The sequence below is a fragment of the Marmota monax genome, unplaced genomic scaffold (assembly GCF_021218885.2).
Source record: "Marmota monax isolate L192 unplaced genomic scaffold, Marmota_monax_Labrador192_F-V1.1 WCK01_AAM20220418_F8-fsc00059, whole genome shotgun sequence".
In the NCBI taxonomy this organism is placed as follows: domain Eukaryota; kingdom Metazoa; phylum Chordata; class Mammalia; order Rodentia; family Sciuridae; genus Marmota; species Marmota monax.
Window position 1 is genome coordinate 10,622,283 of NW_026693595.1, and position 25,576 is coordinate 10,647,858.

The 25,576-nt window shown below is 38.0% G+C and overlaps 1 long non-coding RNA gene across 5 annotated transcripts in view; it reads right to left on the minus strand.

Moving 5' to 3' along the window:
* Positions 1-5,090: 5,090 nt before the first annotated feature.
* Positions 5,091-25,576, minus strand: part of LOC131424739 (uncharacterized) — a 154,039-nt gene continuing 133,553 nt past the window's right edge. For all 5 annotated transcript variants that reach the window (XR_009228213.1, XR_009228214.1, XR_009228211.1 and 2 more), the window contains 6 exons: positions 24,941-25,010; positions 23,582-24,280; positions 8,968-9,127; positions 8,573-8,625; positions 8,270-8,446; positions 5,091-7,239 (listed from right to left, as the gene is read on the minus strand). This is a non-coding gene — a long non-coding RNA (uncharacterized LOC131424739). The remainder of the gene's footprint in view (positions 7,240-8,269; positions 8,447-8,572; positions 8,626-8,967; positions 9,128-23,581; positions 24,281-24,940; positions 25,011-25,576) is intronic.

The window sequence follows — 25,576 nt, forward strand, 5'->3', positions numbered from 1 at the left end:
TTTTGAAACCTGTCATTTACTATCTTGTCCTATTCTCACTTCTTTATGGTTTTTTGTTGATTTGGTTTGGTACCAGGATTAAACCCAGAGGCATTTAACACCTGAGCCACATCCCCAGCCCTTTTTATTTGTAGACAGTGTCTTACTAAGTTGCTTAGAGCCTTGCTAAATTGCTGAGGCTGGCTTTGAACTTGCAATCCTTCTGCCTTAGCCTCCTGAGCTGCTGGGATGACAGGGGTGTGCCACTGAGACTGGATGAGTTTTTGTTCTTTGTTATTCTGGAGAATTTTCTGGACAGAGTTGAGCTTGACTTGTGGGTTTATGTACCATATTTAACCCATAGTCTGTTTGCTTATATTAGATTATTAGATCTTAGATTTCTCCCACAGATTTTCTTGGGGGATCCTCTTACCCACTTCTTCCACCCTATGTCTAGGGCTATAGTATAATGTTGCCCTATTTAGCAAACAGAAACACAAGACACACAGTTAAATTTGGACTTCAGACAAATATTTCATGGCACATACTTATTCTGGAAAATCATTTGTTGTTTTCTGAAATTCAAATTTAACTAGTTATTTGAAGCTTATCTTAGTTCAGGCTAATACAAATTAATGGGTTTTTTTTTTTTACTCAATATGTCCATCCCAGTTTTATTTTTTATTTCAAATAAGTTTCATTTGATGAAGTTGGAAATACTAGGGTTACTATCTTAGATCTTCATTATTACATGTTGATTTTTCACTTTAGGAATAGAAAAGAGAAATTCTTATAGGAAATAATAAAAAATTAACAATTTTAGCCTGCCTCCTATATTCCAGGCCTGCTTCTGAGCTCTTTACATGAATCATTGAGATGAATGAAGTGTCAGTTGGCACAATTTAAGGTCCCAATCTTGGTAACATAAATACAGTCATATGCCCTAAAAGAATGTTTTATCCAATGACAGACTGCATGTGTGAAGGTGGTCACATAAAAATTATAACATAGCTGAAAAATTTCTATCACTTAGACTTTTGCAGCTGTCATAATGTTGTATTGTCATACATCACTTATGTGTTTGTGGTGATACTGGTATAAACAAACCTACTGCACATTCACTGGCTTTTAAACAACAAAATTTATTTTCTTACAGATTTGGCAGCTGAATATCTAAGATCAGGTGTGAGCATTGTTGGGTTCTAGGGAGGACCCTCTTTAACTTCTTGTTATTACGTCACACAGCAGAAGAGGGACAAAAAGAGCTCTCTGAGGCACCTTTTATAAAGGCACTAATCCATTTGTGAGGGCTCTACTTCATGAACTAATTATTTCTCAAAGACCCCCCACCTGCTAATACCATCAAATTTTCAATGTGAACTTTGGGGAACACAAATATTCAGTCCATAATACAATCCTACATACAAAGAAACTTCTTATCTAAGCTTTGGCCTTGTATAACCCAATCCTTACATGTAATGTCATAGCGTATGCCTGAGTAGCCCTTGTCTGTTTTGTTAATGCTGTTAATGCTGAGAAGACAATACTAAATATTTACCTGTGGTTCAGGGTTTCTGTGCCCTCCTAAAACAAGATAAGTAAAATATCCGCTCTAACATTTTTATTCTGCTAAGCTAAAGACTTTGAATTTAATCCTTAAAGCTTTGGAGAATTGCTAAATATTTTTGACAGTGAAGTAACATGATCAGATTTGGATTTTTTTTTTTTTTATTCATGCTGTAGCATAGAGACTGAAAAGCCTAAAGGCAAAGACTTTTAGGTGACTATTGTAGTGAGTAATTTGAGCAAGAAAAGATAGCATCCTGACCAGAGAAGAATATGTGAGAACGAAAAGAAAATGCAAGGAATATTAAAGTAGCGGCTACTGACTTGGAAATTGAGTAGCTGTGCTGAGGAGGGAAAAGCTCAAGGAAGTGCTGAGTTTCTAGCTTAGGCCAATGTTGGCGAGTAGAGCCTGCACCAAGAAAAGAATTTCAAGAAGAGGACAGACCTTGGGGCAGCAATTATTACTGGTTCTCTCCCAAATGGTTCTCATTCAATGGGATGTGGGGAGGTTCTTCCAGGAATCAGGAATGACTTTAGCTTTTCCTAAACTCCAGCAAGAAGAAGCCATAAAGATGCATTCAACTTACTGAAATCACCTGCAAACTGTTGCTCCTGCCCTGGCTATGAACTCAGTCGTTGAAGGAAGGCCTTCCATTTCCCAGGTGATGGTGCTGTTTTTTCAAGCATAGGGACATATGTCAGCAATGGTCAGCTCAGCAACAGTGGCAAAAGGCCTCATTTTGATCTGGTCCATGATTATCAACAGGACTGATAGGAGCCATTTTGTGCCAACCTGAGTTGAAATTACTCATCCTGGACTGGGACCTGGTAGAACCAAATGGGACTGACTCTAGAGGGATCATTTTCATGCAATCCAGGAGCCATTCCCCTTTTGCTTTCTCTCTTAACTTTTGGATGACATCGTTTGCATCAATCTCTCTCCCTGCACTAAATAATCTGCTTGGAATAATGACGTCAGGAATAATTTATCAGCCACAATCAGCACCTGCCACTTGTTAAAGACCTGGTCACAGTATGAACTCTGTTGTTAATACTTTTTTTTGCTCACATCAAATCTCATTATTGAGTTGATTGAGTTGGTTGAGAGTTTAACATTAACTTTCATGCCAGTTCTTTGCCCTGTTAATAACCAAGCCAATAAAGGCATCTGCTATCTCTGTTAAGCTAATGAGGCAGGGGAAAGGGATGGAAAGGATGGCAGGTGAGACCAGTTCTTCATCCCCTGAGCCAGCGTTGCCCAGGCAACTTATCCTGCAACTGTAAATGGCAGTGTTTTGCTTTTCAATGTTTTTTTTCTCTCTCCCCTATGTTAGTAGACTTCCATTCCCTAAGGACTGGCCCCTTTGCTTTGTTTTCTCAAAGAACCTATAGGATGAACTGGAGCTAACAGTCTCATGGCAATTCTAGACATAGCTTCTCCATTAATTTCTATTGCTGTCAATTCAATTTCTTTTTGAAAAAAAAAAAGTTGTACAGACTCGGAAGCACAATTTTGCATGTAAAATTACCAGCACAAAGCAGCAAATGATTGCAGTGCTTTGGAAAAGAAAGGCATAGGTTGAAAGACACATTTAAAGAACTGGGGGAGGGGAGGCGGTTCTGAAATGCATATCTCCAGCTGAATAATTGTAATGAGTGCATAAAGCAATAGGAAAAGGGTTTCCAAAACTTGCCACACTGTGAATTCAAAATGCATTACTGTGTCCAAGTTTGCCGTATCAAATAAATTGCTAAACTCAAGTCAAAGGACAGGGAAATAATAGATAACGAAATAGAGTTTTACGTGGGTAGCTTAGAATATGGAATTTCAGTCGAAGCGGATATTACATCTTACTTACAGGAATCCAGCAGAAGTGATCATTGATCAGCCTACGTGAGTGTGTTATTGCTTTGCTTTTTAACCAGCCTACCTTTCATGAGGAAATCATGGAATATAATGAATGAAATCTAGTGTTCAAATGCTTTCTCTCCTAAAAGACTCACACTCACCACTGGCCCTGCAAACAGTCCACTAGTCTCCATGTCCTGGAATCTGGCCAGGTGTAGTGGTGCATGCCCGTAATTCCAGTGACTGGGGAGGCTGAGGAAGTTCAAAGCCAGCATCAGAAACTTTGTGAGCCCCTCAGTGTTTAGTGAGATACTGTTTCAAAGTTAAAAAAAAAAGGGCAGAGGATGTGGCTCAGTGGTAGAAATCTTCAGGTTCAATCCCCGATACTGTGGGGGAGGAGGAATATGGTGTCTGGAATAAAAAGGGTTTGGAGAGAGATCGTTCATTCTGAGCCTCAGTGAACTACTCTGAAAAGTGGGAGCAAGTAAAAGAAAAGCCAGGAAGCATCCATGATGGTGTAGCAATAGCTACACTGCTATTGTTCAGAGACTTGCCTGTAAGAGTCCTTTCAGGTCTTCCATTCTCCAACTGAAGGTCAACACACACCATCAGCTTCCTTTGTTTCCTCCTGGGAAATGCTTCCTAAATCCTTGCCTCTCCTGCTTTTTGTTGCTGGCCACAAAGACTCCTGGCTCTGAGTAGGTGGAGAGGCTTGGTTATTTGCCAGACTATGATGAGGATTCCCCTGGAGGACTATGTCAGAGGAGCTAATGAGTCTCTGTTTAACTGTGACTGTTTGCTCCCCTGGCAATTGGGACAGAGAGAAACACCTTGCACAACAATTAGCTTTTCACAGCCATTAGCAATTTGCAGTCATTAGCACAGGCAGAAACAGCAAATAACGCTCAGGAATCAAATACCACTGTGAGTCACAACAGGACTCCTGAGCAGCATCAGCCCCAGCAAGTCAGGGCTCTGAGGGCCTGAGGTCCTCTGTGCCTACCCACTCCAGCCAATGAATTTTGTGACCCAAAGTGCCTCCATTCTTTCCCATCCTATCCTTGAAAATGCCTGCATCAAATTCATTATTTGTTTCAGTGAAATGTAAATCTTTCAGAGAAAAAGTCTGGAAGATCTAGTGCATAATAAAGCAATTTTGAATTGCCTCAAAGATCAAGAAGCTTAAATAAGGCTGGAAGGAGCCATGTGAATAATTGAAAATTGAATTGAGTGAAACCCAGGGCAGTGCAATGATTTAGTTCCAGAGCTGTTGAAAGCAGCATTCCTGAATACTGAAACCACGTATATCTCTAGCAATAGGGATCAGTTAAATAATTATGCTTCACCCATCTGATGGAATATAATGCACCTTTTAAAAGACAATATTTTGGAACTAGAGTAGATTACCTCAAAAAAGGTTATAAAACATTATTAACATATGATTCCATTTTTATAGTAAAAAAATTATAGACACCTTCTAAAATATTAGTGATCATCTCTGAGTGCTGGGAAGGGCACGGGTGGTTTTTGATTTTCATTCTTTTGCTGTTTTTTGTTGTCTTTCTAAAATAAGCATATGCAACTGTTGGGACTAAACATAGGGGGAAAGAGAGCAGGCTGAGAAAGTAAGCCCTGTTTGGCTCAGTGGGCTTAACATGACTGTAAAGATTTTAAACAAATTATTTATTGAAGTGTAACATCTGTACATAAAAAGGCACATATAGTACATACACAGTTTTAAGACTTTTTCCCCACAAACTTTTTTCCCATAAACCAGGTGCAGATGAGTCTTGAATATAGCGATGGTTACACTTGGTGGTTCCACAAACATGAGTCTGTGTGGTGAAGGGTGACTGTAGGAGGTCAGCTCAGAAGGGGTCAAGGATGCAAGCTGGAAGCCCAAGATGGGAACTCTGAGAGCAAAGGTGGTAAATTTCCATTTTATAGATGTAGAAACTGAGCCACAGGGAGTGATCCTAACTTGAATCCGACAGCTGTTCAGTGGAGGAACTAGGATTCATTCCCAGTAAGGCTTTGGTATCCATGCCTCTTCAAGGAGAAAAAATACAACTGGAGCAACTAGCAGAAGGCCAGGACATCTCTAAAAGCTTAATGACAGGAGAGAAGAGAAAAATGTCTTTAAGGGATGGTGGGAAGGCTCATGTTAGGGGAGAGGGATAGAAAAGCCAGTTTCCAGCAATTTCTACAAAAGGCAGATTAGTGAGGAAATTAATAGTTCTAAGTTTGGTGTTTTTGTGCACTTAAACTCCATGTGGGACTGAGAGGAGCTCTTGAGCCTGGGGAACCAATGGTGCTGAGCACAAGAGCTCTGGCCTCCTTTGGTTGGCTAGGAGGAGAATGGGCTCGGATTGGTATTTTCTTTGTATGTGCTGATTGGTAGGGAAGCTAGGCACTACCCATAATCTTCTCAAATATTCACCCAAACCCCTTTTCCTCTTGGAATAGCTATTCTGGGAGAACCATGCAGAGGGCACACTCTGGGCTAGGAGTGCCTCTAGAGGATGAGAGGTTCATGTTGAAGGCTGAGTGCAACTACAGCAGAAAGTCACCTTCCAAAACAGACTCGGCTCAGGAAGGCTGAGCCTGGGAAATTTCCATTTCACCATTTTGTGAACATCGTCAAAGATAAATGCCTAAGAATTCGGTTTTCTTAGTTAACTCAGTGGTAACACCATGCTATTCTAAGAGGACTGGGCATGAGATTTGTGACCACTTCCATGTAGGTCAGTAGCTTTGTATTGGCACTTAAGCTTTTCATGGATAAGGGCCGAGTGGTGGTTCATTTCTCATCCCCAGTGCTTAATGAAGTGCCTGGTAAGTAGAAGATATTAAAGAAATCCTTACTAAATGTACAAAACACACATCCTAGGTTTTCTAGAGCAATATCACTTTAAATACTCCATGGCTATGTACACTGATTTGGGTCCAGAAGGAATGATCACCAGAGACAGGTCTTAATGTGACTGACAGGAATTTCTGGGAATCTTCAAGAGACATTTCTCAGCAGTAGCTACTATACCAGTAATTATTTATATATTTATGACAGGTAACACTGTATGTTTTTATTGTGGACATTTTTCATAGTGCTTCTCAATAATTCTTTTTTCCTAGTAATAGAAATGAATTTGAAATGAGACAATCAGAGTTTCACAGAACCTAAAATTGAATCCTGCATTTAACACCTTTTCAATCAATTGTTAAAGTCTTACTAAGTGCCAGTCTTATACTCAGTGCTAGGAATACAAAAATCAATAAAAATAGAACTTACAAATGTGAAAATGGACAAATTACAACACAAGTTGGATAGTGTTTATATGACACAAGATGTTTTTGGTTGCATGTAAGAGAAAAATACTGGCTACAACAATAGAAAATTTTAATCATCTCACAAATCATGGAAAGTCTAGATATAGATTATTCTAAATTAATTCAACAATTCAATAATATCATCAAAAACTCCACGTTCTGTTATTGTTCTACTTTTGCTCTTTGGATTGTTGGCTTATGATCACAAAATAATTGTTGCAGCTCCAGGTACCACATTCATACATAATTGCATTTAAGTCATGGAGGAGGGAACTTGCTGCTTCTCTTTATAGCAGGAAACAAAAAAGCTTCTGAGTCGAACCCACCACTAGACTGTCCATTTGATCTTATTACTCAGAACTGGGTCCCTTTCCCATTCCCAAAGCAATCATGGGGAAAGGAAAATAAAATTTACATGCTTGACATAAGCTGACTACCCTCCATTCCTTCTGGCTGGGGGAAGGGCTCCATCCTCCTTTAGCATGTTGCCATGCCCTATAAAATAGGGATCCTAGAACCTAAAGAAGATGAAAAGGAGAGAAGAAATCAACCAACAGTGATTGCTCAGAATTGAGCATATAGTTATATGTGTCAACGTATTTTATTTTCTCTAACTTGATATCATGTCTTCCTGACGAGTGAAGGCTACTCTAAACCCCTGGCCTTTCCCTACCACTGCCCTGACCTGGACTGCCTCGGTGGAGGGAGTGAAATGAGCAGCCAGATTCAACTCTGAACTTACCTTTGAGCTCTAATAACTGTAACCATCCAACCAACTCCAAAACCTGGCTTGTTGAGGTGAGTGAGTGGGAGTTTGGGATGCTGGAGGGAAAGGGTGAAATTCAGGTGAACCAAAGAGATTGGAAGTGGTTTTCCTCCCCTAAAGGCAAGGCTCATATCAGGACTCTGTACTCAGTTGACTTCTCCTGAATGAGAAGGAAGGAGACACACTTTGAGAAGGTCAGAATGGTTCAGCTACCTTCTTGTTTCAGAGGAAAACCAAGTGGAGGCCCGGATTCTACCTTCAGAGTACACAGAAGAGAGCAGTAAAGAATGGTCTGAGTCTGGATAGAAAAAGAGGAGCTGACTGGAGGAGAGCTATATGGAATATGTGACTTCGGTCAACACATTCAGAAACGTGTTTAACAAAGCCATAGTCAATACACTGCTGGCTATATACTGTATGGCATATGTAATATATAACACATATATGGAAATTATACATATACACACATATATAATGTCTATAAGTAGTAAATTGTAATATATTACATTATAATATGTATCCTATATATTATAGATAATGGCTATATAATACTGCTATGTATAATACTGCTATATAAAATTATATATATCATATATGATTGATATGAAATGATATGATGTTATACAATATGCTGTAATATAATACAGTAATATAGCAATACAATATGATAACTAAAATTCAGCATTAACTATATGGTAACAAGGATGCAAAGTACTTTCCTTATGTGATTACTCATAATCATGCCCACAGGTAAGTTCCATTATAATCCAGAGGCTAAGTACCTTGTGCAAAGCTGTTCTGATAAATGGTGGACCCAGGACTCAGGACTGCAAGGTTGTCTGCATCTAGAACACCTCTCTTCACTTCTTTTTTTCTCTTATTTCCATTTGCCTCTTTCCTTACCAAGGTCTCAATGAATTTGGTGATGACGAGGCAAGGTGGTAACCATATATGGGATCCTTGAGAGAATACGAATGAAAAATAGTTTCTGAGGAAAAAAAGATTCTAGTAGCTAGAGAAATGAAAGAAATCATACAAAAATTACTTTAAATGTTTTATTAAAACATTTAAATTTTAAAGATTACCTTAAATGAATTATTTTAATAATTCATTTATAGTGTTCTTGTTTTATAGAGTTCTGGAGAATAAAAAATGGAAGAGGACATTCTGTATCAATGGAAATTATATAAAGAGATGATCTTTCTCCGTCATAGAATTCATCCAGATTTTTGTATGTGTTGTCAAAGTTTTGCAATTCCCTTTGTGTTTTTCAGCAGTCATTTTCTCATCTAGATGGTTCATTCATTTACTCATTAACTCAAGCACTCACTTTCTTCTTTCATTCATTTATTTACCAAGTCATTGGCTGGAGGTTTATGCAGTCTCTTCCATGTACTGGGGACCAAGGAAGATAATGGAGGCTTAAGGATAAAGAATTAGTGTTTCCTGCATTAAATGGGATGGAATGTAATATGCTTACCAGGTGTTTTCCCTTTCTGATCCACTTTCAGTTCCCCATTATCTGTGAAGAGTCCCCTGCTATGGACCCATCTCCTTGGCCTTCTGGAAGGGCAGTGTATACTGTAGGGAATTGTGCATCGTTGATTGAGAACTGGGGTAAAGGTCTGGAATACAAGAGGCTAAGAACAGAGGACATTAGATATGCTACCTGTATGTCCACCTGGAAAAAATTCTGGTTTAGGGAGCCCCTGGAGGTTCTGAGATATCAATTCTATAGGATTTAAAGACATTAAAGCTTCCAGGAACTGATTAACTCAGTATGGTCTCTTCAAGATTTCCCACCACTTACAGAGGGGCAGTGGGCTAAGAGCAGTAGAGGAGCCAGGGGCAATACTTACCCTCCAATTCCCCTAAGGAGTTAATTAACTCTTGCAACTGATAACCCCTCTCCTGGTTTTGGCCTTCGATTGACTCAGGATCCTAATGATATTTCGCCTCTCCAGCACATTCCTCTATATGCTAACAGTGGTGAGCACTGTTCTCAGAACAGCTCTAGAACTGATCACATATCTATATGTCCTGGCTTTAGGCTCTTTACATAAAGTCCCACCCTTGGAAGGTGTTCCTGATCACTAACAATGGCCTAAGTAAAGACCAACTTCCCACAACCATGGTGGATAGTCTAAGCAGGTTTCTATGCCTGAAGCAGTAGGTCTCCAGAGGAGGTCTTCAATTATGATAGTTCCCCAGAAAGATGTGAATGATAAGTATGATGGAAAGGACAGGACAATGGGACCTAGGAGACACCCCACAACCACTACCACCATGGCCTGGACATTTTGTTCCTATTTCTGTGCCCAGATCTCCTCCTCTGCAAAATAAATAGTTCAGACTAGATGAGGCCTCAATTCCTATCAGGCTTGGACAATCTATGACTTTCTGAGTGCTGTATGTTATCTGCTTTCACAGTTTGCACTGAGCATCTTACTTCAGAGATTTAGCACACCCTGATGTTCACTCAAGTGTCATGTTTAGTTTCCATGATAGGCATCTACCAAGCACAGAATCCCTGGGATCTCTGGGCTTCTGGAGTGCAGTGGGTAGATGGCATTCCCAGCCTAGTCCTGGGGGAGACGTGGAAGCAAATCTGTAGAAAGGCACTTTAGTCTATGTTCGAGCCAGTCTGACCCCGTGGCAGAAGGAGTCCTTGGGGGAGGGGAGCCATATCCGAAAGCACTGAAGCATGGGCAGAATGCCCTATGGGCCCACAATCCCAAGTACCTATGAATAGAGAGAGGGGAACAGGCAGTCCCTGTATGCCTATTTGGAATCTAAAGTCCTATCTGATCTTAGAATTGTGGAAGCCTGTGGGACATGGCAATGCTAATGCCCAGAGGCTGGGCACTGTAGTGGAAAGAGAACTGGCTTTGGAATCAGAAGTTCTGGTTTGAGTCTCAGCTCTGTCCTGGCTAGCTACGTGACTAGGAGCAGGTCTCGTAACCCTGATGATGTGTGGGTTTTCTTGCCCGTCCAATGAGGAGCTTTAGGTCTTCCCCAATGACCTCATAGGGCTAGTCTTTCTTAGTTACTTTTTCTGCACGTAGTGTACAAACCCCCAGGTGAAGATGCCTTAGTCACAGTCTGACAACACTATTAGGACAAGATAATGATAAAATTAATATTAATATTTGTAACAAAAATAACATAATCCCTATTGCTACCAGCTGTTGGACTCATTATGTAGCAGACACTCTGCTAAAGACATTTGAAACATTATTTCATTGCCCAAGGCCGCATGGCTACCGCCGCATGGCTACCAAGTGTTATGGCAGGACTCCACACTGACATCTCTGAGTCAAGAGCCAAAGTCTTAATCTCATGTGTGCTTTATTCCTCAAGACCAGTCAACCAGGTTTTTTCAAGTTCTGGCTCACTTGGAGAATGAGAGGGAGATGTACTGGCTTGTCTACTTACATATTAGTAATTAATTAATCAATCAAATTCTTTCAAATACCCATTTCAATCATATGTGGAAAACTATTTACAGATGAAAATTAAATAAATAAGTTTATAGAAAAAAGAAAGTGATTCTATTTTCACTAGCAGCTAACCAGCATGGCTAATAATTGTCTTGTATATGACTTTTTCTTAGGCTTGTAACAAACAGGCATCTATTCCAAATCATCCACCTAGACCAAAAACAAAAACAATAACCAAACCCCCCTAAAAAAAACCAAAAAACTACTGAGCACCTACTCTGTGCCAAGTATCTACAGCATGCCAAGATTCAGTGGTGAATGGTTGTTTCTGACCTTGAGGATCAATCTAACAGAAGATACTGATAGAGAAATAGTTTGGGAATATGAAAATCCTTTGATGGAGGTATGAATAGGGTACTAAGAAAAAACAGAAAATAAGATGCTAATTGGGACTGAGGGTGTCTGAAAAACCTTTCTAGAAGGGGCAACAGCTAAATTGAGTGGAAATATTACCGCTGGTAAAGAGAGACATGGTGGGGAAGAAGGGAGAAGGGATGAGGCAGGACATTTCGGATGGCAGGGTATCTTATGCAATGACTAAGAGACACAAGAGGCATGACCCACTCAGAAAGCCAAAATAATTTGATGAGGACAACTGCAGTTATACAATCTAAGGCAGGAAGGTGATCGCTGAAACAGAGGCCGTGGCATAAAGGGCCATGAGTGTCTTGCAAAGAAGTCTGGACTTCACTGTAATCATTTTGGTAATTAATTGAAAAGGTTCAAGCTGGACGAGGAGGTGTGGAGATGTGGGTCCTAATCCCATTTGTGTGCTACAAAATACACATATTTGCAGTAAACCCACCAAAAGATGAAGATCCAGCCTCAGGTAATGAAAACAGGAATGGAGAGAAATAGAAGCAATAGTGCTTAGCAGAATGAGGCCACCTGATGTACTGACTGAACGAGTTAGGGAGGACATGGTGTGGAGAGTGCTCACCTGTTTTATTCCAGGTCCTTTTCCAGTTTAGCTGAAATGACTCTGTGTCTTGCAATTTTTATATCCACCAACCCATATGTTTTGACATCCCTCAGCTCTTCTTTTGCCCCATATTTTCTTCTATCTCCCAGATATGAACTCAGATGTGAACTGCTGTATCAAATCCAAAATTTTCAGTGGTCTAACACAGTGCAAGTTTATTTCTTGCTCCTGTAAGAGTCCTCCCTGGATAGTCAGTGTCTTCCTTCCACGTAGGTCTCTCCATAGTTATTGCTTTTACCATTCCCTGGGGATTCAGTAGTCTTGGCAGCCAGTGGAAAGGGAAAGTACAGAAAAGATCCATGCTACTTAAAATCCCCACCTGCACATCCAGTAGTAGGAACCTGATACATGAACACACTGACTGTCATTTCTATCTCTATGTACCTATGTAAGGGAAGAAGCACCAAATTTTGTTAGAAAGCTAGCCACCTTGGTCACACCCAAAAGGTTTTAACTCACCCCTGCTCCAGCCCGTTGTCTAATTTAGTTGCTTCTTCTCCTACTTGATAGTGACTGATCTTTGAAACAGTTACAAACATTTTCATTGATCTGGATTAGATATTGAAAAAGGAAAGGATTCCTCCAATGCATAAACAACAGAAAGAGGATAATTCACAAGATAAAACCATGGCTATTTTGCAGCTATGTAGCAAAGGGCACCTGACTGAGAGACAGGCTTCAAAGTTTCATATTTCAAATTCTGGCTTCATCAATAACTTACAGCATAACTTAGGAAGAATGTGTATTTGGATTCTTTGCTCAATTTTTTTTTGCATAAATTTAAATGAAATGTGTACTTTGTTTTATCATTTACTGTTGTAAAAATGTTTTTTACGATTTAATTTTTATTCACAGTACATTTTGGGGGCACATTTCCATGTCAAACACATGTATCCATATAATTTTAAGAAATGACCATGTCACATTATATCTTTCTTTAGCTTTCTTTTCCATTTTTTAAAATTTTTTAAAAAATTTATTTATTTATATTTTTTTTAAACTTTGTTTTAATTAGTTACACATGACAGCACAATGACCTTGACATATCATACATTTGAATTAGATGGGATATATTACAATTCTTATTACACATATAGAGCACAATTTTTCATATCTCTAGTTGTATACAAAGTATATTCACACAAATTTGTGTCTTTATGCATGTACTTTGGATAATAATGATCATCACATTCCACCACATTTATAACCACATGCCCCATCCCTTCCCCTCCAACCCCCCTACCCTATCTAGAGTTTGTCTATTCCTCCCATGCTCCCTCTCCCTACCCAACTATGAATCAGCCTCCTTGTATCAAAGAAAACATTCAGCATTTGTATTTTTAGGATTGGCTAACTTCACTTAGCATTATGTTCTCTAATTCCAATCATTTACCTGCAAATGCCATGATTTTATTCTCTTTTATTGCTAAGTAATATTCCATTGTGTATATATGCCACATTTTTTTTATCCACTCATCTATTGAAGGGAATCTAGGTTGGCTCCACAGTCTAGCTATTGTGAATTGTGCTGCTATAAACATTGATTCGGCCGTGTCCCTGTAGCTTGCTGTTTTTAAGTCTTTTGGGAATAGACCGAGGAGAGGGATAGCTGGGCCAAATGGTGGTTCCATTACCAATTTTCCAAGAAATCTCCATACTGCTTTCCATATTGGCTACATCAATTTGCAGTCCCACCAGCAGTGTATGAGTGTACCTTTTCCCCCACATCCTCGACAACACTTATTGTTGTTTGTATGCATAATGGCTGCCATTCTGACTGGAGTGGGATAAAATCTTAGAGTGGTTTTGAATTGCATTTCTCTAATTGCTAGTGATGATAAACATTTTTTTTCATGTATTTGTTGATTGATTGTATATCTTCTTCTGAGAAGTGTCTGTTCAGGTCCTTGACCCATTTATTGATTGGGTTATTTGTTTTTTTGGTGTTTAGCTTTTTGAGTTCTTTATATACCATAGTGGTTAATGCTCTATCTGATGTGTGAGTAGTAAAAATTTGCTCCCAAGATGTAGGCCCTCTATTCACCTCACAGATTTTTCTTTTGCTGAGAAGAAACTTTTTAGTTTGAATCCATCCCATTTATTGATTCTTGATTTTAATTCTTGTGCCACAGAAGTCTTATTAAGGAAGTTGGGGCCTAATTCCATATGATGGAGATTAGGGCCTACTTTTTCTTCTAGTAGACATAGGGTCTCTGGTTGTATTTGTAAGTCCTTGATCCACTTTGAGTTGAGTTTTGTGCATGGTGAGAGATAGGGGTTTAATTTCATTTTGTTGCATATGGATTTTCAGTTTTCCCAGCACCATTTGTTGAAGAGGATATCTTTTCTCCAGCATGTTTTTGGCACCTTTGTTTAATGTAAGATAATTGTAATTTTGTAGGTTAGTCTCTGTGTCCTCTATTCTGTACCATTGGTGTACCAGTCTGTTTTGGTGCCAATATCCTGCTGTTACTGTTGCTTTGTAGTGTAGATTAAGGTCTGGTATAGTGATGCCACCTGCTTCACTCTTGCTGATAAGGACCTGCTTTAGCTATTCTGGGTCTCTTGTTTTTCCAGATGAATTTTATGATTGCTTTTTCTATTTCTATGAGGAATTCCATTGGGGTTTTGATCGGAATTGCATTAAATCTATATAGTGCTTTTGGAAGTATGGTCATTTTGATAATATTAATTCTGCCTATCCAAGAGCAAGGTAGATCTTTCCATCTTCTAAGGTCTTCTTTGATTTCTTTCTTTAGGGTTCTATAATTTTCATTATATAGATGTTTCACCTATTTCACTAAGTTGATTCCTAATTTTTTTTTTTTGAGGCTACTGTAAATGAGGTAGTTTCCCTCGTTCCCCTTTCTAGAATTTGTCACTGATATATAGAAATGCCTTTGATCAGCTACTTTGCTGATATTATCTACTAGTTCTAGAAGTTTTCTGGTGGAACTTTTAGGATCTTCTAGGTATAGAATCATATCATCGGCAAATAGTGCCAATTTGAGTTCTTCTTTTCCTATGTGTATCCCTTTAATTTCTTTCTTCTGTCTAATTGCTCTGGCCAGTGTTTCAAGAACCATGTTAAACAGAAGTGGCTCAAGAAAGCATCCCTGTCTTGTTCCAATTTTTAGAGGGAATGCCTTCAATTTTTCTCCATTTAGAATGATGTTGGTCTGGGGCTTAGCATAGATAGCCTTTATGATGTTGAGCTATATTCCTGTTATTCCTAGTTTTTCCAGTGTTTTGAACATAAAGGGGTTTTGTATTTTGTCAAATGCTTTTTCCTAAATAGAGGGTGCTTAGAAAATTGTATGACCCTTACAAAAACAAACAAACAAAAAATTTGGCCGGTGGATATTCAGTTTTCATTGTCATTTCTATTGAGATGATCATATAATTCTTATCTTTAAGTCTATTGGTGTGATGAATTACATTTATTGATTTCTATATATTGAACCAACCTTGCATCCCTGGGATGAATCCCACTTGATTGTGGAGCACGATCTTTTTGATATGTTTTTGTATTCGATTTGCCAGAATTTTATAGAGAATTTTTGCATCTATGTTCATTAGAGATATTGGTCTGAAGTTTTCTTTTCTTTTTTTTTATGTGTCTTTGCCTGATAGTGGAATCAGAGTGATATTGGCCTCATAGAATGAGTTTGTAAGTGCTGCCTCTTTTTCTATTTCCTGAAATAAATTGGGTAGTATTGGTATTAGTTCTTCTTTAAAGGTCTTGTAGAACTCAGCTGTGTATCCATCCAGTCCTGGCTTTTCTTGGTTGTAGACTTTTGATGGTGTCTGCTATTTTGTCACATGAAATTGATCTGTTTAAATTCTGTATATCATCCTGATTCAATTTGGGCAAATTATATGACTCTAGAAATTTGTCAATACCTTCAATATTTTCTATTTTATTGTAGTACAAGTTTTCAAAATCCTTTCTAATTATCTTCTATATTTCTGTAGTCTCTGTTGGGATATTTCCTTTTTCATCATGTATGTTAGTGATTTGAATTTTCTCTCTCCTTCTCTTCATTAGCATGGCTAAGGGTCTGTCAATTTTATTTATTTTTTCAAAGAACTATCTTTCTGTTCTGTCAATTTTTTCAATTGTTTCTTTTGTTTCAATTTCATTGATTTCAGCTCTTATTTTAATTATTTTCTGTCTTATACTGCTTTTTTTGATATTACACTTAAGTCTTTAGTACATTTTTACCTAATATTTGGCAGGCGGATATTCAGTTTTCATTGTTTTTGTTTGTTGTTTGTTTTTGTAAGGGTCATACAATTTTCTAAGCACCCTCTATTGAAGATATAATCCTTTCCCCATCACATATTCTTGGCACACTTGTCAAGATTAGTTGACCATATATAGTTTTTGAATAAATGTTTCTTCGTTTGCTATAGGCCCTTATATAATTCACCAATACTTTAAATAGTTGCTAGGTTTTTAAAATGATTATACCAGTTAAGGCTCTTTTGTAGGGAAGCAGGTCTATAGAGTTCCCCATACTTCCCCTCTGGAAATCATATCTTTATAATTATCTTTAGATGAAACTTAACTGATTAGGGTAAAGGAAATAAATTAATGAAAATACAAAGAGAATAAACCTGAAGTGTAACTAATTGGGAGATTAGTGGTAATTAGTATTTACAGATAGGTTTATTTGTAGCTCATTAACTGAAAACTTGCTTCATTTGTTTTGTAGCTCATTAATCAGAAAACCATGTTGAGTGATAGGGCTCTAATGTGGTTTGACTTTTTAAATAAATTCCAAGATTTGGATATCAAATTGCAGTGGAGCATTAAATAACCACTTCAGGGGATTGAAGAATTGGTGATTATGTGAATTTTCTATAATGCAAATAATTTACTATCTTAAATGTCAGTGTTCTTATATCCCCAGTAACTAGATGGGTCATAATATATCTGCTCTGTACCAAATCATATGTTTGCAGAGGTTGCATAGTAAGAAATTATTTTATTTTATAGAACATATAATGTCTGATTTAATTAACTAAGAAATATGTATCGAGTATCCACTGCTTAGAAAGTCACTGTGTTAGAAGACACAGATAATTCAACAAATGTATAACAAGGAAACTGTCTCCAAGAAACTAATCATTGAAATGGTAATAAATCCTCTAAAAATAATTTCTAAGTCCACATTTTTTAATGACAGCTGAGTGGTACAGAGGGATTCAGAAGTGTATTAGACCCTTTAGGTTTGGAGTTATATTTCCTGTTACAAAAATAATGGCTTCCAACAAGAGCAGTCTTTTCACCTTTATTCTCATAAAATTTTGGGCAGCGCTCAGTGGGGAGGATTTCTCTCTATTTCATGAGATATTATCTGGGGAATTGTCAGGATGGGGTTGATGTTTAAGGCTGGGAATTTGCTTTCAACATGTTCCTTCATCTAACTACTTAAAATCACCAAAAAGTTCTTTGATTCTCTTTGATTGATTTATTTATATACTCCTGAGCTACTGATAAGAGTTACTGCTTCATAAAGCTCTAGGATGTAGTCTCCAGAGGGAACCACCTTCATCTCCTGATCATCATCAGTGGTGGAAGGAGGCTCAGTGGTGCTAAAGATGCTGATACTTTGGCTAGAAGTGTCGACAGGCACTGTTGTGAGACCATGAAAGGAAATTCTCTGAGGAGGTAGGTTTAAATTCAAACACAGGGTGCATTCTCTGCAGGTCACTGGTCCAACCTGCCCCCTACTGAGCACTGGCCTTAACACTGATGAGAAATTAGACAGTTAGTAGACTTCAAGTGAAAATTGGATACTACAGTGGAGAGAGTATGAGCCTTGGGAGTCTGTTTGAGGTGGGTTTGCATCCATGCTCTGTCACATACATTTGTCACTTACATTTTTCCCAATGGAAATTTGTCTTTTTCCTTGTCACTTTTTCTTTTTAAATCATTGAGTGTTATAGAGAGGTCTGAATGAAATGAATTAATACATCCAATAGAACCTGACACATTGCAGGTATTCAAAATATAATAGCTAATCATGTTCTTTCCTATCTTGTCCCCATGTGAAATGGAAAGTGATGAAACTCCAAGACCTCCAGCCAATTATTGAGTCCAAAATTATATCATGTCTCCCCTATTCCTAAGGAAGTAGCTGAGGGCGATCGAGTCTAGGAAAATTGCTAGTAGAGTAATAAAGCTGTAGAGGCAGGCCCTGTGCCTGTGAGAGCCAGGAAGCACACTGTTACATGGAGATGGACTTGCAATTGATGCTACCCAATTCTAAGAACTTCAGAGATCAGAATTCCCATTCTATGTATTTCAGTAGTTACTCCAGGACACATTATCATAAAACTAGTAAAAGAATTGTAGTCACAAAAGATTTTGTTTCTGCAAAAAAAAAAAAAAAAAAAAAGGTTTTCAACATAAGTTTCCTCCACCTCATGTGTAAAAGATGCAAGCCAACTTTCTCTTAAAAATCCACTGCTTGATTAATTTTCCCTCTCCCCAGCTCTACCTGTAATAGCCAGATGTTTGGGGTATCACTTTGCAATTCAAAATCTGAGACTTTCATCGATGCTTCTTGATTTGATGTTCCAGGTGGCTGAGAAGAAAATGGACTTTAAGTGATTACTTGTGGCTTTGAAAGGTCATGATCTACTTCCTTCAGCAGGCTGGAGAATGTCAATCTGCACCTGAACTTTATGCCTCACATTTTTCTGATTATGGATACAAATCATCTGACAGTGGTAGCTGCTCATTCTCAGGCATATCCAATGCTAAATTAGGATAGGGCTCAATGCTGATGGGCACTTCTGTGATTGGCATTCTAGAAGTGCATTTATTTCAGTTCTATTCCGATTTTCTTCCTCAATTCCAACATCAAAGGAACTTAAAAACTTTGGCTGATGGACAGAGCGGAAAGCTATTCTTTACTTATATATAATCATTTATACATGTTGAGCTCACAAATTTTGCCAATCTTCCCTAATTCAAATTTTGCATATAATTAGTTTACTAGATAATGTATCTGACACGTTTCAAGAAAAATATTGCAAGAAAAATGAGCATGAATATTTGAAACATATAATAAAAATTTCAAATTTCATAAAGCTGTTATTATTTTGACATCACATCAAATCATTGACCTAAGGAACACTTTGATCATTATCATTATGAAACATTATTTGCATCTAAGGTGTAGTACAGATAGAAATATAATGAAGATGTTTTTCACATATACTACATTGTTAATAGGTTCCAGCTCAATGAAGTAAATTCAGATGTTTAACAAACGTTTATTAAGAGTCTATTTTATGTCACACCGTGAACTGGCACTGCAGTTAAAAGGCCTAAATCTAGTTGAATGTACAGAAAACAACTTTTATATACACACATAAAATAATTATAGATTGTAATTTGCACTCTGAAGAAAACAGTGTGCCAGGACAATGAAGTTTATGAGGTGATCTTCTTTAGGTAGAACAGTGAAGACCACATTTGAGATGAGACCGATGAATAAGAAGCCAGACAACTGAAGAGTGTCAGGAAGAGTATTTCAGGTAGAGGAAAACCAATATTGAATTGTGTCAGAGGAAGAGAATATGGCCTGGTGTGACTAGAGAAGAATGGGCGAGCAGTGTTGGGATGACAGCAAGTATATTTTCTGATTGTCCCTACACAAGGAACAGGAGACTTAGAGAGTAATTGTTGAGGCAAACAGAAGCAATAAATGACAAAACTTGGCCTGAAGTTCTGGTCTTCTAATTGAAATAGCAAGCCTATTCTCTTATTTAAGGACAGGAAGATAAGGGAAGAGATGGCCCAATGAGGCAAAAATCATTTTTCCTGGCCCCTTCATACTTGATGTAATGCTACACATGAGTTTATTATATCCCTTCCTACTTTATTTTTTTTAATTTTTTTTTATTGTTGGTCCCTTCCTACTTTATCCAAAAGAATATTGGCAAAGACAGTTCTCGTATAATAAAAATGAAAGGAAAAATGACAAACTAAAATAGAGACGAATATTATTTTAAAAAATAAGTGAAAATCACTATGACGATGGCAAAAAAAAAACATAATATTTTTAACAGTAGCACTGGATTAAGACGCTCTTCACCTTTGTTGCACACTGGAATCTACATGGAATTTCTTTAGTCATTACTAGTATCATTCAGTTTGTAAAATACAAGCAAATTGACATACATCTAGGAATTCTGGCTTCTGTATTTGTTGGTATTTTGTCTTGAATTTGAGGTAAAATTATTTTAATTATTAAGTTATAGCAGATGTTTCTGGAAAATGAACTCTTAAGCTACCCAGGGATGAACACCATTAAAGGAGGGACATGCTGCTACCTCAAAAATTACAAGGAAACTCACCAGAGGGGAAAAGGGATAGGATATTGTCATCCACAAACTCACCAACACTAGAGAGATGGGGTACCAATGGTAATTATAAGGGTTGTGGAGTTTGCACGCTTAACCTAACCAACCATTAATTCAGAGCATAATATTCCAATAAAAAGCCCTCTCCGACAGCACTCAGAGACCCTTGAGTACTAAGAAGAAAGCAGATTAGGCCCAGGACCTGCTTATGAGAGTCAAATTGCAGAGAAGGGAAGCCCTATTAGATCTCATAGTCAAATCAAGGCCTTGACAGGGAAAAAATAGGACCCTAAGACATGGACTGAGGAAATGTAGGTGGCAGAATTTGAGAAACCAAAGTCCTCATAATCCTTAAACTTTCTGGGCTTGTTGAAGTGGCCCACTACTTTTTGCCTAAAAATACTGTAGAGGCATCTCTTCAGCAAGATGCCTTACAAAATAATAATATTCCTTCCTCAAGATTTGTCCCCTCTTCCCCTCAAGACATTAACTTTGTTGGATTGGCTAATGTACAACCAGAAACAATTTTACCCAAAGAAACTTTTTAAATACTGTTTTCAATTTCTGTATCAAAAGTGTTTCTGTTGCTCAACACATTTTGAAACTCTGTGCAAAGTTTTCACATTTGCAGTGCTTTTATGGCTCTAAATGTGTATAATATGACATTTTGTGATGAATGAATGATTAAAAGCTCTGGAAGTCCAAGATCAGATCTGCACATTTCTGTGACCTCCATCCAAATAGGTCCTTTCAATGACAATTAAATATAGTAATTTAGTTCTTAAATGTCCTGTGCATGTCAGGCTATTAAGGAGAAAGCTAGTTTTTTGTTTTTTTTTTCCTGACTCTACTCTTAGGTCTGCTGTAATATACCAAGGTCTCCTGGGATAGTTACTCTGTTTTACTTATTAGGACGGTATGCTATGTTGTTGGATAAAGTAAAGCATCCACATGCCAAATATAATTTTACAAAGTTCTTTGGTATGACAGATGCTACACAAATAAAAGAAGACACTTGAAATAAATGACAACATACAAGAAAAGCTTCCTTTAGAGCTTTTCAAATCTGGGAAACACTGTTAGGGAGAAAAGAATTCCGTGGAAACAGTCTGTGATTCAGCCTCTTTACTGGGCCAACCTTTCTTATATTGAGCCATATTGAGCAATCCATCTACATTGTTTCAGAGAGTATGGAAACATATTTAGGTCACCTGTGGAACAGCTCATGATTTTTTAGTTAGCATCAGAGGATGGGAATTGTCCCAACTTGCTTTGTCAGTACAGGAAGCACTCAATAAATATTAGGTGAAATAAATTCAGGTCAGACTATGTTCCCAGTGCTAGGTTACTAAGATAAATAAGACACATTCTACCCTGGAGGAACTCACAGTTTGGCAGAAAAATCAGAGAAGCACACAAAAGAGGATAATAAAATATGATATAAGCAAGTTTCTTTGGGAATCCAGTAATGAGTAAGATTGATTGTTCAATGGAATCGGGCAGGGTTCACAGGAAAGGTGACATCCTTTGAGATCCTCTAGGCAGAGAAGCCAGGAAAGAAGTGGGAGAGGAGGGGGAATTCTAGGAGGCATCTATGAGGTCTCGGTGAGTGAAAGCACTGAGTACGTGCATGGCTCTCTACAGACTGGTGGGAATGAAGCATGAAGATGCTGAAAAGGGGACAATAAATTAGATCTGGAAAAGCAGGTTGAGGTTGGGTTGTCAAAAGCATTATAAATCATGCAAAGGAATTTGAATTTCATTTTCCCCACTGGAAAAATCAATGCTTGAAGCTCCAATTTGCCTATAGAACTGAGTTTTCCAAAGGCTATTCCTGAGCATGTTAGTTCTATAGGTGTTAATAGGTGCTGTACTATGACCCATGTAGCTTTTAGTTGAAGGTAAGAGAATAATTATCTGGGACAGATAGCAGGGACTTGTGGTTGTAAAAAACAACATCCATAGAGAATTTCCTGAAATGTGCACAGTTCTTCTGACTCTTGTGTATGTTAAACCAATTTCACCTGCATACCTAGACCCAATAGTTTACCACCTCCTTTAGAAAGGACTTTGCCATTCTGCTCTTCATCAAGATGGCATTGGCCTATGCTAAGAACTGTAATAAGAAAGAGTTTGATGCAACATATATGGTGCTACATTTAAAGAGCCAGTTGGTGTCTTAAAGTATGTGTGTGCTTTAATTGATGGTGTGTCAATTTTTACTCTAAACACTAGGAAGCTTAGAGCCAAATTTGTACCTCATCTCCAAGTAAAAGTATATAGCACATGTGTTGTGGTTTGGGTATGAAGTATTCCCCAGAAGCTCATATGTGAGACAATACAAGAAGGTTTAGAGGTGAAATGATTGGGATTATAAGATCCTTAACCTAATCAGTATAGTACTCCCCTGGATAGAGATTAGCTGGGTGGTAACTGTAGGCCAGTAGGGTATGGCAGGAGGAGGTGGGTCATTAGGGGTGTGCATTTGGGGTTTATATGTTTGTCAGTGGTGAAGGGTATCTCTCTCTCTCTGCTTCCTGGTGAGATGTCCTTAGCTACTTTCCTCCACCACACTTTTCTGCTTCACCTGGGGTCCAGAGCAATGGAAACAATCATCTATGCATTGAGACCACTGAAACCATGAGCTCTAAAATAACTTTTCCTCCTCTAAAATTGTTCTTATCAGGTCTTTTGGTCACAGCAATGAAATAGCTGATAATAACGGCATGTATTTTTGAGTAATGACTGAACCCAGGATTTTATCTGACTTACTTCATTTGTATTCCCTTTGCTATGATACTTTCATCTATTTATATGATCCTATTGCAAGCATTTTGTAACCTCTCTCTCTGATACTTTTGAGGTGAAAAGCTGAGATCAAGAGAGATAATGAATGTACATCATTTACCACAACACCTGGCATATAGTACATACCAGCTCAAGATTTGTTTCTGTTATGCTGATTTTTATCAATCTTATCCACTTCATTGCAGAAGTATAAAAGCAGCATATCCAACTGTCAGAAAAGTTTCTTAAATTCTGTTTTCATGGCCTCAAGTTCCATTAAGCACTTAAGTAAATGGACAAATACTGAGTTGAGTAATTACCAAATGAAAGGCCCTGAACCCTGTGTCATGAAAAAGAGTTGATATCAGTTATTTCATTAGCTATTACTACTGTAAATTACCTTTGTTCAGAAAATACAGTCATTAGGAGCTCTAAGTACTCACACAACAGGGAAATCACTTCTAGGTCAAGAGTTCCAGGAAGTCTTCCCAGCAGAGGTTAGATTTGAACTAGACCTTGAAGGATGAAGAGAATTCATTTAGGCAGAAAGGAATATGGAAGCTCAATGAAATAAGGTAGAGAGGAAGGGGAGATACAATCAGAAGAAGACCTCATGAGAATATGAGATTCATAAAGGAAACCAGTGGGTGGCTGACCAGACAAAAGTTCCTGTCCTCTCCTTCCTCATTGTTCACACTTTGGCATTAATGCCCTGCTCCATCATGGGTCCTCTCATGAAAGAAAACCCAATGCTGTTCTTTGAGAGGCCTCTGAGCCCTCTTCTGTATCCTTTATCTGTTTTATAACCAATAAGAAAATTAACTCAGGTGTGGTAATTATTGGGAGCTACAGATACCTTGTCTACTCTCCAATGAAATTCCTTCACACAGATTCAAACAACTGTGTTCTATTTTGGGAAGTTGAATACTTAGCAAAGAAAGTACAGGAAGTGTGAAATGAGAAGGGGGGAAGCAGAATTCCCATCTGTGCAGAGACTAAAAGCCCTTTATTAGGGAACGTGAGAGAGAAATCTGGTGAGTTCTTGCAGCGATGACTAGACTGGTTCCAAGATGCAGGCTCTACATGGCAGTGGCCAATATGGCTGATGATATTCAAAGGTCAGGTTCCCAGGTTCCTCCACCCTGTTTAAAGAGAAGAAAATGTATTGTTTTTAAAATGTTTCATAGTCTGATATTTCTAGAACATTAAATATTTGGAGGAAAAGGTTCAAAGATGTTCATTTAGATAATTAATAATAATCCTTATACCAAAGAGGAAGATCAATTTAAAACTGTAGTGGTGAAATGTGAACCAACAAGGTCTGTGGAAGATTTGATTGATGTGCACAGGCCAGTAAGTTTATGTCCATTGTTGACAGAAGCCTCAAAAGCTGAAGGATGAAGATAACCAGCTAAGAGTGAAATTCCAATTCTGATTTGTTTATTTATACTCTGACTTATGCCAAAATTATTTGAGCTTGCCAGAATTTAAGCTGAGAAATCAAACTTCTCAGATACTCAAATAACACCTACTTATATAATTATCTTATTTCTTAAAGCAAACACTAAACTCAGTTCAAGGAGTTTTTTTTTTTTCATTTTGTCCTCTGACACCATGCTCAGAGTGAAAAGAGCATTCACCAAACCAAAAGTTCACTTGAGTCAAACCTATGCTCTCTATTTCTGTCCTAAATACCACAGAAAAATATGCTTCACAAAGGGAACTTTTTTAATTAAAACTTTTATTGAAGTATAACATAAAGATAGGGGCTGGGGATGTGGCTCAAGCGGTAGCACGCTCACCTGGCATGCGTGCGGCCCGGGTTCGATCCTCAGCACCACATACAAACAAAGATGTTGTGTCCGCCTATAACTAAAAAATAAATATTAAAATTCTCTCTGTCTCTCTCTCTGCCTCTCTCTCTAAAAAAAGATAAAGATATGTACACAAATATATAACTAGATACATTTTCACACTGTATGGAGGTTACACTCAAATTGATTTTGGAAGGATAAGAAACTATTGGCCAGGGGACAAAGTGAAGAACACAGAGGGACCATCATGTGGTACATGAGAAAGCAGGTCACATCCTGCGCCTTGTGGTGGAGCAATAGAGGAAGACAGGAAATGTGTGGAGAAGATGAGGTCTGAGTAGGTAAGGACCTTGCTTGCCATCTGGGGAGTACATACACTATCTTGAATGTGATAGAAGCTACAGAATATTCTAGGGCCATGGAATGACAAGATTGACTCATTCATGTGGCTGTTTGAAGTCAGGACTGGACAAAGAAGCCAGAAATGTATAAAAGAAGCCTAGAAATTGGAAAAGTACTAGAACAGAAGCTTTATCTGAAAAAAGGGGTGGAGTATGGTAACTTGTAATGGAAAGTAGGTGATTCTCTGAGAGAAGCCTGGGTTTGACCCAACATTCACCCTAA